This window comes from Cherax quadricarinatus, chromosome 13 (assembly GCF_038502225.1).
Source record: "Cherax quadricarinatus isolate ZL_2023a chromosome 13, ASM3850222v1, whole genome shotgun sequence".
NCBI lineage: Eukaryota > Metazoa > Arthropoda > Malacostraca > Decapoda > Parastacidae > Cherax > Cherax quadricarinatus.
The window spans coordinates 7122524-7135023 of NC_091304.1; positions in this window are offsets into that span (position 1 = coordinate 7122524).

Consider the following 12500-nt stretch of genomic DNA (forward strand, 5'->3'; position numbering starts at 1 on the left):
GTGTCTTGAATTATTCCTCATTAAGGTATCGGAACGCTATTCTCAGGTTTTCCAGGCGCCCGTATGCTGCAGCAGATATTTGGTTGATTTGTGCCTCCGGTGATGTGCTCGGTGTTATGGTCACCCCAAGGTCTTTCTCCCTGGGTGAGGTCTGTAGTCTTTGTCCACCTAACCTAACCTCTGTCTGCGGTCTTCTTTGCCCCTCCCCAATCTTTATGACTTTGCATTTGGCTGGATTGAATTCGAGAAGCCAGTTACTGGACCACATGTCCAGCCTGTCCATGTCTCTTTGCAGTCCTGCCTCATCCTCATCCGATTTAATTCTTCTCATCAACTTCACATCATCTGCGAACAGGGACACTTCGGAGTCTATTCCTTCCGTCATGTCGTTCACATATATCAAAAATAGCACTGGTCCTAGAACTGACCCCTGTGGGAACCCGCTCGTCACAGGCGCCTACTGTGATACCTCTTCACGTACCATGACTCGTTGCTGCCTCCCTGTCAGGTATTCCCTGATCCATTGCAGTGCCCTCCCTGTTACCTGCGCCTGATCCTCCAGTTTCTGCACTAATCTCTTGTGGGGAACTGTGTCAAAGGCCTTCCTGCAGTCTAGGAAAATGCAATCTACCCACCCCTCTCTCTCGTGTCTTACTTCTGTTACCTTGTCATAAAACTCCAGGAGGTTTGTGATACACGATTTGCCTTCCATAAACCCATGCTGGTTTTCATTTATAATCTTGTTCCTTTCCAGGTGTTCGACCACTCTCCTCCTGATAATCTTCTCCATGACTTTGCACACAATACATGTCAGAGACACAGGTCTGTAGTTTAGCGCCTCGTTTCTGTTTCCTTTCTTAAATATGGGGACTACATTAGCTGTCTTCCATTTCTCAGGTAGTTGCCCAGTTTCAATGGATGTGTTGAAGATTGTGGTTAGAGGCACGCACAGCATCTCTGCTCCTTCTCTAAGGACCCATGGGGAGATGTTGTCCGGTCCCATCGCCTTTGAGGTGTCAAGGTCACTTAGGAGCTTCTTCACCTCCTCCTCAGTTGTTCGTATGTCATTCAACACTTGTTGGTATGTTCCCTCTTGATGTTCCCTTCTGTGCTGTCTTCCCACAGCCCTTCCTGTCTCTACTGTAAAAACTTCCTTAAATCTCCTGTTCAGCTCCTCACATACCTCCTGATCATTTCTTGTAAGTTCTCCACCTTCTGTCCTTAATCTGATCACCTGGCCTTTGACTGTTGTCTTCCTCCTGATGTGGCTATACAACAGTTTCGGGTCAGTCTTGATTCTCGATGCTGTGTCATTTTCATACTGTCGCTTGGCCTCCCTCCTTACCTGTGCTTACTCATTCCTGGCTCTGCGACTGATCTCCCTATTTTCGTGTGTTCTCTGCCTTCTGTACTTTTTCCATTCTCTATTGCACTTTGTTTTTGCCTCCTTACACCGTCGGGTAAACCAGGGGCTCGTTCTGGTCTTCCTGTTGTTACTGTTGCCCTTGGAAATAAACCTTTCCACTGCCTCCTTGCATTTTGTTGTTACATATTCCATCATTTCATTTACTGGTTTTCCTGCCAGTTCTCTGTCCCATTGGACCTCCCGCAGGAAGTTCTTCAACCCTATGTAGTCCCCTTTTTATAGTCAGGCTTTTCCCATTCAACTGTTATTCTCTCCACTTTCAGCTCTACTATGTATTAAAGCACAGAACCACGTGGTCGCTAGCTCCTAGGGGACTCTCATACTTGATGTCCTCAATGTCTGAGCTGCCCAGGGTGAACACAAGGTCCAATCTTGCTGGTTCATCCTCCCCTCTCACTCTGGTAGTGTCCTTAACATGTTGGTGCATGAGGTTTTCCAGCACCACGTCCAACATCCTGGCTCTCCATGTTTCGGGAACCCCATGTGGCTCCAGGTTTTCCCAGTCAATCTCCCTGTGGTTGAAATCCCCCATAACCAGCAACTTTGCTCTGCTGGAGTGAGCTCTTCTTGCCACCTCAGCAAGTGTGTCCACCATTGCTCCGTTGCTCTCTTCATATTCCTCTCTTGGCCACCTGCAGTTCTGTGGTGGATTATACATCACTGCAATGACCACTTTGTGTTCCCCAGACTGAAATGTACCTACTATGTAGTCTCTTTCTCCCGTCTCATCTATGCCTTCCATTTTCTCGAATTTCCATCTGTTTTTTACGAGCAGAGCAACCCCACCTACCCCTCTGCCCCTTCTATCTTTCCTCATGATCTGGTATCCTGGTGGGAAGATTGCATCTGTTATTGTCTCCGTGAGTTTTGTTTCTGTAACTGCTATGATGTCTTGGGACTTCTCATTGATTCTTTCTTGCCATTCCTCATGCTTATTCGTTAATCCATCTGCATTTGTGTACCAAACCTTCAACTTCTGTTCTAATACTGTAACTGTGGTGCGGGGGGTGGGAACACAGGGATCGGTGTGTGATGGTTGGTTTGGATTGTTCAGTTGCCTTGGGGGTGTCGTGGCTGGAGTCTTTCTGCAGGTGTTTCTGGGGGGTGTGCTTGTCCTTCCATTTGATCCTGGGTTATTCTGCTCTCCTTTTTCATTTCCTCCCATTTCTCCTTTCGTTTTTGAACTCTCTCTTTCATCGTCTTCCTTTCGCCCTGTGTTCTGTCTCGATCGAGGTACACACTCCAGAACTCCTGCTTGCCTCTCAGCCGTGCTTTCTCCTGCAGGATCATGGTTCGGGTTGATTCTGCCTTGAAAATTACTTTGAGAGGCCGATTTCTTTTCTTTGTGAACCACCCGATTCTCCGAAAATTTGCCACCTGGGTCATGTGTGTGTGTGTGTGTGTGTGTGTGTGTGTGTGTGTGTGTGTGTGTGTGTGTGTGTGTGTGTGTGTGTGTGTGTGTGTGTGTGTGTGTGTGTGTGTGTGTGTGTGTGTGTGTGTGTGTGTGTGTGTGTGTGTGTGTGTGTGTGTGTGTGTGTGTGTGTGTGTAATACGTAACGCAGCACGACACAAGGTGTTATCGTAGCTCGACTTCAATTATTCCCAGTTCTTCTGTGCAACAAACTTACAACAAGCCTGCGTGTAAATCCGCTAACTTTTACATTGAGTTAGGTCGACCAACACACAGACTTCCTATGAGAGAGAGAGAGAGAGAGAGAGAGAGAGAGAGAGAGAGAGAGAGAGAGAGAGAAAGAAAGAGAGAAAATCGCTGGCCAACAGATGGCTCCCACCTCCTGTTGTTATATCTCTTAACAATAAAAAGGCTTTAAAATGAGCTTGTAAATAAAGTATAGAACCTTTACCCTAGCTTTATAAAACTGTGTAAAGAGAGAGAGAGAGAGAGAGAGAGGGGGGGAGAGGCTTCTCTTTCTTCCTGCTTCTTCTGTTACTCCATTTTCCCTCTCTTCTCCTTCCACTCCTTCTCCACATTTATTTCTTCTACCACTCATCTTGTACCCGCTTTTCGTTTCCCGTTCTCCTCTTCATCTGTTTCCTCTCTCTTCCTGTTTCTCATCCTCCTCCTTCCTCCCCTATTCCATCTCTTTTCTATCTTTATCGTCGTCTTCCATCTTCCTCTCTCCTTTAACTGAAAATATACCTCGTTCCCCTGTATATAAATGTCATGTCGAATAGGTAAAACTTGCGATTTTCGCTTAACTAGCAACGCTCTTCTTGCCGAATAAGGCAAGCGAAAATTTGTGTAAGCAATAATTTCACAAAAATCATTCTGAACCTAACGAGAAATATATATTTCAATGTATTTCTTTATTATTTAATTATTGTAAACTTATCTAAAATATATTTACTTGGATTAGGCTAAATTAAATTGTTCTTGTTACAATAAAGTTAGGTAAGTTTTCTAATGTGCTTTTGGTACAAAATTATTAATTTTTACATTACCATAAATGAAAAAAAAATGTATCTTTTAACGTATAAGAGAAAATTTTAGATTGGACTTAATTTTAAATGAGGTCTTGCTAATTGATCAGTTTTACCTATTCGGCACGACACACACACACACACACACACACATATATATATATATATATATATATATATATATATATATATATATATATATATATATATATATAATATATATGTGTGTGTGTGTGTGTGTGTGTGTGTGTGTGTGTACGTATATATGTGCGGCTATGGTTCGTACGGTGGATTGCGTGCGGCCAGCAGTAACAGTCTGGTTGATAAGGCCTTGATCCACCTTGGGGCCTGGTCATGGACCAGGGGGGCGTTAACCCCCGAACACTCTCCATGTAGACGTTCTTAGCTCGATTTTTTTTTTTTCTAAAAAAAATTCATAAATAACTCTGTATTAACTTTGTGAGGAGAGTCATTTAAGTATATTGGAGAGGCAAGTCCAGAGAACTGTGGATGGTGGGACTCGGGACTCAAAGATGAGTGTACTGCGCCCTGCAGCCAGCACGGGATAGAGCGCCCTGCAGCCAGTACGGGATAGAGCGCCCTGCAGCCAGCGCGAAATAGAACGCCCTGAAGCCCTGGCACACTAAATTTTGTCTTCTCTTGCTGAGCAATTTTGAGCCTCGGGAAGACTGAGTGGTGACTATGTTGGTGACTATTAGTGATTCTGTTGGTGGCTGTTGGTGACTATGTTGGCGGCTATGTTAGTGAAAGCCAGGTTGGTGGCCATGTTGGTGACAGCCATGTTGGTGACAGCCATGTTGGTGACAGCCATGTTGGTGACAGCCATATTGGTGACAGCCATGTTGGTAATAGTCATGCTGGTGGCGGCCATTTTGGGATCAAAGAATTTTAATCCTTTTTAATCCAGGCTGACTGTCCCATTAGCCGACGTTCCATTAGATGACTGTCCCATTAATTGATGTTCCATTAGTTGATGTCCAATTAGTTGACGTCCCATTAGCTGATTGCTCTGTTAGATGACTACCATCAGCTGACTGTTCCATCAGTTGACTGTTCCAAAAGTTGACTGTTCCATCAGTTGACTTTTCCATCAGTTAACTGTTCCATCAGTTGACTGTTCTTTCAGTTGACTGTTCCATCAGTTAACTGTTCCATCAGTTGACTGTTCCATCAGTTGACTGTTCCATCAGTTGACTGTTCCATCAGTTGACTGTTCCATCAGCTGACTGCTACCCAGCTGACTGTTCCAGCAGCTGATTGTTCCATCAGCTGACTGCTCCATCAGTTGACTGTTCCATCAGTTGACTGTTCCATCAGTTGACTGTTCCACCAGCTGACTACTTCCCAACTGACTGTTCCATTAGCTGACGTCTTCCCATCAAATGACTGGCTCATCAACTCATTGGTTCATCAGATGACTGACCCATCAGGTGAGTGGTACATCAACTGACTGGCTCATCAACTGACTGGCTCATCAGCTGACAGTTATTTTAATTCACCCATCATCCTGGAAAAAGAAAAGGTCATCCTGGCTACCAACAACAAACCCCAAAATCAGAGCCTATAAAAAAATACGGTCTTCTAAATCTATCGTAAACAAATGGATATAAGAAGTAGTCAAAATCACACGTCAGTCAGTCAGTCAGCCAGTCAGTCAGTCATTCAGCTAGCTATTTTTAAGCAGGGTATATATACATTTTACCCAGCCTCTTTAGAAACCATAATTCTCTCATAGCCGCCAAATTCGCGTGGCGTCCAGACACTTTCCCGCGCTCTCACTTATGGCGGGAAAAAGGAAAAGTTTCTTGTTCCAGGATGATGGAAAAAACTAACCCTTGATAAAGCCCTCAGGTCCCGCTTCATAATCTCAGATCCCGCTTCATGACCTTAGATTCCGGTTCATGACCTTAGATCCCGCTTCATGACCTTAGATCCCGCTTCATGACCTTAGATCCCGCTTCATAACCTTAGATCCCGCTTCATGACCTTAGATCCCGCTTCATGACCTTAGATCCCGCTTCATGACCTTAGATTCCGCTTCATGGCCTTAGATCCCGCTTCATAACTTCTGATCCCGTGTCATAACTTCAAAACCCGCTTCACAACTTCAGAATCTGCTTCATAATTCCAGATCCCTCTTCATAACCTTAGATCCTTCTTCGTAACCTTAAATCCCGCTTTGTTAATTCAGATCATGCTTCATAACTTCAGATACCGCTTCGTAACCTCAGATCACGCTTCGTAGCCTCAGATCCCGCTTCGTATCCTCAGATCCCGCTTCATAACCTCAAATCCCGCTTTGTATTCTCAGATCCCGCTTCGTAAACTCAGATCTAGCTTCATAACTTCAGATCCCGCTTCGTAACCTCAGATCCCGCTTCGTATCCTCTGATCCCGCTTCGTAACCTCAGATCCAGCTTCATAACTTCAGATCCCGCTTCGTAACCTCAGATCCCGCTTCGTATCCTCAGATCCCGCTTCGTAACCTCAGATCCCGCTTCATAACTTCAGCTCCCGCTTCATAACCTCAGATGCCGCTACATAACTTCAGATCCCGCTTCATAACCTCAGATCCCGCTTCATAATCTCAGATCCCGCTTCATAACCTCAGATCCCGCTTCATAACCTCAGATCCCGCTTCATAACCTCATATCACGCTTCGTAGCCTCAGATCCCGCTTCATAACCTCAGATCCTTTTTCATAACCTCAGATCACGCTTCATAACCTCAGATCACGCTTCATAACCTCATATCACGCTTCGTAACCTCAGATCCCGTTTCATAACATCAGATCACGCTTCATAAACTCATATCACGCTTCGTAGCCTCAGATCCCGCTTCGTAACGTCAAATCCCGCTTCATTACCTCGTTCTGGGCATCAAGAACGAACATCTCTCTCTAGAATTCGCATTAGCCGTAAAATTAAAAAAAAAAAAATTGGCGGTGTGTGTGGGGAAAAAAAAGGGTTTAGTAATGGAGGGGCCGAACAAGTCGGCCGACGTCCGAACACTTTGTTGTTGTGTGATGCTCATTTGTTATTCTGCGCGCGTCGCCCTGCCGGAAAAGCGGGCCAATACTCGCCTTTTGTTTTCCATCTCTCCAGAGTTGCAGTTTTATCCCTTTTTCTCTCCCTCTCTCTCCACAAGCGAAGTATTTTGCTTACCTCTTTCTTTCATCTCTTTTTGGGTTTTTGAGTTATCGGGGAGGGTCTGAAACTCTTTCGTTATTTTTTTATCCACTTAGGTCCGCAATAATCAATAGTAATTTTTTTCCCAGTCAAGGAAGGAGTGGGATTTAAGCTCGAGTATCGAGGTTTAGCAGACCAGGAAAAGAAATGTTTTAATAAATTCACTTAGTTTCATTTTAGTGAATTATAATTGAACGATTAAATCCATTTCTATAGCGCTCTCTCTCTCTCTCTCTCTCTCTCTCTCTCTCTCTCTCTCTCTCTCTCTCTCTCTCTCTCTCTCTCTCTCTCTCTCTCTCTCTCTCTCTCTCTCTCTCTCTCTCTCTCTCTCTCTCTCTCTCTCTCTCTCTCTCTCTCTATATATATATATATAGATATATATATATATATATGTGTGTGTGTGTGTGTCGTGCCGAGTAGGTAAAATTGGTCAATTAGCAAAAACTCGTTTGAAATTAAGTCCTTTATAAAATTTTCTCTTATACGTTTAAAGATATATATACATTTTTTTTTTATTTACGTTGATGTAAAAATTAATAATTTTTATATCAAAAGAACTTCAGAAAACTTACGTAACTTATTATAACAAGCGCAATTTAATTTAGCCTAATCCAACTAAATATATTTTAGATAAGTTTACAATAATTTAATAATTAACAAACACAATGATATATAATTACTTGTTAGGTTCAGAATGATTTTTGCGAAATTATTTCTTACACAAATTTTCGCTTGCCTTATTCGACAAGAAGAGCCTTGCTATTTAATCCAAAAATTCGGCACGACATATATATCATTTCAGTAGTATAAATGATATTGTTACTGATATAGTGTTACTGTATTGTTACAGTGTGTTACCATAGTGTTACTCTGTTGCAATGTTGCCACTGTGTGTTAGTATAGTGTTACAGTTTGTTACTGTATCATTATAGTGTGTTACTGTATCATCACACTGCGATACTGTAACATTACACTGTGTTACTGCTAATCATAGTTAAAGGGATTCGACTCACGATATCGTAAATAACACTACTGTAAACAAAACCACGGAACGGGCGGGGATTTTAACCCAATGCGAGTAATTCCTCAAACTCCGGGTGAGTGCGTAAGGCACTCTGCTAGTGGCTTATGCACTGGCCTGAAATCTGAGGACTCACTGGCCAGGAGTCTGAGGACTCACTGACCTGGAGGCTGAGGACTCACTGGCCTGGAGTCTGAGGACTCACTGGCCTGGAGTCTGAGGACTCACTGACCTGGAGGCTGAGGACTCACTGGCCTGGAGTCTGAGGACTCACTGGCCTGGAGTCTAAGGACTCACTGGCCTGGAGTCTGAGGACTCACTGGCCTGGAGTCTGAGGACTCACTGACCTGGAGGCTGAGGACTCACTGGCCTGGAGTCTGAGGACTCACTGGCCTGGAGTCTGAGGACTCACTGACCTGGAGTCTGAGGACTCACTGGCCTGGAGTCTGAGGACTCACTGGCCTGGAGTCTGAGGACTCACTGGCCTGGAGTCTGAGGACTCACTGGCCTGGAGTCTGAGGACTCACTGGCCTGGAGTCTGAGGACTCACTGGCCTGGAGTCTGAGGACTCACTGGCCTGGAGTCTGAGGACTCACTGGCCTGGAGTCTGAGGACTCACTGGCCTGGAGTCTGAGGACTCACTGCCCATGGTTTCAATTTCCGCCCGTTCCGTGATTTTTTTAAAGGGTTTTGTAATAGGCCTAAATGACCTATGCTTCCGTGGAGTGGAGGGGGGTGGAGTTGTCGATGTCCAGGTCCCAGACCTGGCCTAGCCGAACTAGAAACAGCAGCAGGACACAACTGTCAGCAGGGTGGGTGCTGACAGCAGCGCTGACGTATATGACTCGTGGTACCGGAAATATCTTGCTTAAGTCTCTCTCGAGAAACAAGTAATTATAAGATGGTAATGATTCTCTCTCTCTCTCTCTCTCTCTCTCTCTCTCTCTCTCTCTCTCTCTCTCTCTCTCTCTCTCTCACTGAAAGGCTGAAGTTACTGAACATTTCTAACTAAAGTTAGAATCCTGCATCATAAGAAACCGGGTTAAAATCACTCCTGAAATTCTGATTTAATTAACACCTGTCTCTTAATCAGGAAATGTCTGCTGTGTTAATTAACAAATGTCTGCTGTGTTAATTAACAAATGTCTGCTGTGTTAATTAACAAATGTCTGCTGTGCTAATTAACAATTGCCTGTTGTGTTAATTAACAAATGTCCTCTGTACTAATTAACAATTATCTGCTGTGTTATTCGACACCCGGCTCACTAGTTTTCTCTGGTTAATTCTTCCTTGGAGGAAATTATTGTTAACCATGTTAATCTTCTCTTATTTTTTGCGATTAATGTTACTATTACTTTTATTAGGAATTGTAGCTGTAGTAATAGTAGTAGTAGTAATAGTAGTAGTAGTAATAGTAGTAGTAGTAATAGTAGTAGTAGTAATAGTAGTAGCAGTAAAAGTAGTAGTAGTGGAAGTAGTAGTAGAAGTAGTAGTAGTAGTAGTAGTAGTAGTAGTAGAAATAGCAGTAGTAGTAGTAGTAATAATAGTAGTAGTAGTAATAATAGTAGTAGTAATAGTAGTAGTAGTAGTAGTAGTAGTAGTAACAATATCTGTTCCAGTAAGTAATCACTATTCTAGTATTTAATAATTATTTCAGTACTTAAACAACATTCCAGTATTCCAGCATTAAATATTCCAGTTACTTATAAATATTCCAGAGGTCGTTAAATATTCGAGTTATTAATAAACCATCACATTATTCATATATATTCGATTTTTTTAATAAATATTACTTTATTCAGAAAATTATCAGTGTAGACTTCGGTAAAATTATATTTATACAGTTTTTAACGTGATTTAATAAGCATCCCGGTAGGGGGAATTTTGGTGTTTACCCGGTTCTTATTTTTTCTTTTTCCATCTCTTCAATTTTCTTTGGCTCGTTACTCGAGAACCACTCATCCTATCGGTTTCAAATTTAGCATGCTTGCATGTGGTAACAAGGACCAGATTCTCAAAACACTAGCCTTGTGTGGGTGTCCAATGACCTAAGTTATCGACGGGACCTCCAGTTCCCATTCCCAGCATCCTGGAATGACTCGAAGAACTTCCACGATCGTCAGTCACGTAACTTCAAAGGTTCAAGGAAGTTGCTTCCTAAATTCAGCGATTGAGGAGAGTGAAATTCAGGTGTGTAGGTTCAGATCTCACCATCTGTTGAGTAAAATTGCGTGAAATTTGGAATCTCACTTAACCATCGCGATCAGAATATATGCGCCTTGTTCTTCTGAACGGCTTTAGTATTGTAGATGAATGGTTCAGAGAACCGACATGTTGATAAATTAGACACATGTGCAACTCTTGGGTATCAATAAAGATACCCAAGAGTTGCACATGTGTCTAATTTATCGGCTTTAGTATTGAATGATTGATGCAGCTCACGGCCAGGATGGTACCCGTCCTGTTTTGTTAGTGTGTGTGTGTGTGTGTGTATATGTGTGTGTGTGTGTGTGTGTGTGTGTGTGTGTGTGTGTGTGTGTGCGTGTGTGTGTGTGTGTGTGTGTGTACTCACCTATTTGTGGTTGCAGGGGTCGAGTCCTAGCTCCTGGCCCCGCCTCTTCACCGGTTGTGTGTGTGTATGTGTGTGTGTGTGTGTGTGTGCGTGTGTGTGGTGGGGGGGCGAATTTGTCAGAGCAGTAAATATTAGTTTATAATTTAGAATTGCTGTAAATGTAATCAGATTGTGCTGTATTTAAAGGATGGTCAAGAAAATCAAATGTAATAGGTGGTGCGTAGAGATGGATAGATAAATAGAAGAATACACAGAAACACAGTTGGTAGAATAGATAATTAATTATTCTGTTAGAAATAGATAATGATATATTATCTAGAAAGACTGACAGATCATTCATATATATATATATATATATATATATATATATATATATATATATATATATATATATATATATATATATATACGCACAAACATACACACATATGCATACATGTTTTTTTTTTATACTTCGTTGCATTCTCTTCACTATTCCTTTTACATACATTGAGGTGGAGGAGGCTGGGGTTATGAGATTCAGGGGTAACTTTTGGGATGGCGCAGCGACCGAACTATAACTTAACTCGTATTATTATTGTGTGTTAGTGAAAATACAGACGTATTAGAAAATGGAAAGTTAAAGAATAATTATGAAGCATGATGTGTGCTTACCCCCCCCCCCGCCACTATCTCTCTCTCTCTCTCTCTCTCTCTCTCTCTCTCTCTCTCTCTCTCTCTCTCTCTCTCTCTCTCTCTCTCCCTCTTCCCCTCCCGCCTTTCTTTTCCCTCTCACCTCGTCTCTCTCATTTCCTTCTTCCTCTTTCCCCTCTCCTTCCTCCATGTCCTTCATTTATCTCACTCTCTTCTCTTTCTCCATTCCACTTCTCCTTTGCTTCGTCCCATCTCCCCTTAACCATTAAGGGGAAGCAACATTCGGACTCTCTTTAGCGTAGGGAAAGTCTTCACTATGTTATCCCCTTGTGTCTGTATATCTGATTCTCTCTCTCTCTCTCTCTCTCTCTCTCTGTCTCTCTCTCTCTCTCTCACACACCACTCCTGCAGAAGGTAATTGACAGAGTCTCTGCATTTCCTTCTCTCCAGCGGATAAAGTAATTGATTTCTTTACCTCTGTCTTAAGCTGTCGAGGAAGATTTCTTGGTATTGCCAGAGAGAGGAAAAAAAAAGCCAGGTTGCAGGAGTTGCATTTTGCAGTAGGTGGACGGAAGATCAAGCCAACTAGCCCACCGACCCGCCCACCCGACCAACCACCCGCCCACCGACCCGCCTACCCAACCACCCACCTGCTCACCGACCCGCCCACACGACCAAGCACCTGCCCACCGGACCACCCACCTGCCCACCCTACCACCCACCCGCCCACACGACCACCAACCCGCCCAATTGGCCACCCACCCGCCCACCTGACCACCCACCCTTACACCCGACCACCCACCTGAGCACCCACCCGCCCACCCACCTGCCCACCCGCTCATCCGACCACCCACCCGCTCACCCGACCACCCACAAGCCCACCCCACTACCCACCCGCCTACCCCACCACCCACCCGCCCGCCCACCGCTCTGCACTGAACGACCATAGCAAGCTAAGAGCTGCCTGTAAAAATGTGCCAGTAGGGTATGCGTTTACTCACCTAATTGTAGTTGCAGGGGTCGAATCATAGCTCCTGTCCCTCCCTCTTCACTGGTCGCTATTTGGTCACTCCCTCCCTCCTCCATGAGCTGTGTGTGTATGTGTGTGTGTACTCACATAGTTGTACTCACCTAGTTGAGGTTGCATGGGTCGAGTCCCAGCTCTGGCCCCGCCTCTTCATTAGTCGCTACTAGGTCACT